The sequence below is a fragment of the Triticum dicoccoides genome, unplaced genomic scaffold (assembly GCF_002162155.2).
Source record: "Triticum dicoccoides isolate Atlit2015 ecotype Zavitan unplaced genomic scaffold, WEW_v2.0 scaffold53221, whole genome shotgun sequence".
NCBI classification, from domain to species: Eukaryota; Viridiplantae; Streptophyta; class Magnoliopsida; order Poales; family Poaceae; genus Triticum; species Triticum dicoccoides.
Window position 1 is genome coordinate 1 of NW_021279817.1, and position 1,547 is coordinate 1,547.

The window sequence follows — 1,547 nt, forward strand, 5'->3', positions numbered from 1 at the left end:
GCCACTCCCAGGTCCGCTCCAAAGACGATTCTACATTCTCACTACCATTACAACCGTTCCCTAACAATGGATAATGTCCTATACTACTTACTTTCCCGCTCAATCACGGAGATGAGTTTTCCACGGTTTCCACCCCTCCCTCCATACCGCAGCAACACGAGTTTTTTCCACCCCTTTCAGAAAGCGCTCTTCGCGCCACAAAGCCGCCCCAAGACGCGCGAGCAATGAGCATCGAGCTTAAACATATCGCAAACGTCAAAAATAATATAACGGGATTAATATATATCACGCACGTGCGATATGTTTGTCACAAGGCGCAAAAAATAATTATAAAAGGAATGCAACACGAGGACTTCCCAGGAGGTCACCCATCCTAGTACTACTCTCGCCCAAGCACGCTTAACTTCGGAGTTCTGATGGGATCCGGTGCTTTAGTGCTGGTATGATCGCATCCGACATGTTTCCCCGTCTTCATCCCTTATGCTTGCCACTCCCAGGTCCGCTCCAAAGACGATTCTACATTCTCACTACCATTACAACCGTTCCCTAACAATGGATAGTGTCCTATACTACTTACTCTCCCGCTCAATCACGGAGACGAGTTTTCCACGGTTTCCACCCCTCCCTCCATACCGCAGCAACACGAGTTTTTTCCACCCCTTTCAGAAAGCGCTCTTCGCGCCACAAAGCCGCCCCAAGACGCGCGAGCAATGAGCATCGAGCTTAAACATATCGCAAACGTCAAAAATCATATAACGGGATTAATATATGTCGTGCACGTGCGATATGTTTGTCACAAGGCGCAAAAAATAATTATAAAAGGAATGCAACACGAGGACTTCCCAGGAGGTCACCCATCCTAGTACTACTCTCGCCCAAGCACGCTTAACTTCAGAGTTTAGATGGGATCCGGTGCTTTAGTGCTGGTATGATCGCATCCGACAAGTTTCCCCGTCTTCGTCCCTTATGCTTGCCACTCCCAGGTCCGCTCCAAAGACGATTCTACATTCTCACTACCATTACAACCGTTCCCTAACAATGGATAATGTCCTATACTACTTACTCTCCCGCTCAATCACGGAGACGAGTTTTCCACGGTTTCGACCCCTCCCTCCATACCGCAGCAACACGAGTTTTTTCCGCCCCTTTCAGAAAGCGCTCTTCGCGCCACAAAGCCGCCCCAAGACGCGCGAGCAATGAGCATTGAACTTAAACATATCGCAAACGTCAAAAATAATATAACGGGATTAATATATATCGCGCACGTGCGATATGTTTGTCACAAGGCGAAAAAAATAATTATAAAAGGAATGCAACACGAGGACTTCCCAGGAGGTCACCCATCCTAGTACTACTCTCGCCCAAGCACGCTTAACTTTGGAGTTCTGATGGGATCCGGTGCTTTAGTGCTGGTTTGATCGCATCCGACATGTTTCCCCGTCTTCGTCCCTTATGCTTGCCACTCCCAGGTCCGCTCCAAAGACGATTCTACATTCTCACTACCATTACAACCGTTCCCTAACAATGGATAATGTCCTATACTACTT

General features: G+C 47.9%; 3 non-coding genes across 3 annotated transcripts; all 3 read right to left on the reverse strand.

Moving 5' to 3' along the window:
- Positions 1-335: 335 nt before the first annotated feature.
- Positions 336-454, reverse strand: LOC119346869. The gene has a single exon (XR_005167976.1). It is a non-coding gene; the product is annotated as a 5S ribosomal RNA (ribosomal RNA).
- A 367-nt stretch (positions 455-821) lies between these two features.
- LOC119346871 lies at positions 822-940 on the reverse strand. The gene has a single exon (XR_005167978.1). It is a non-coding gene; the product is annotated as a 5S ribosomal RNA (ribosomal RNA).
- A 367-nt stretch (positions 941-1,307) lies between these two features.
- Positions 1,308-1,426, reverse strand: LOC119346870. Its single transcript, XR_005167977.1, has one exon. It is a non-coding gene; the product is annotated as a 5S ribosomal RNA (ribosomal RNA).
- Between the last annotated feature and the right edge of the window lie 121 nt (positions 1,427-1,547).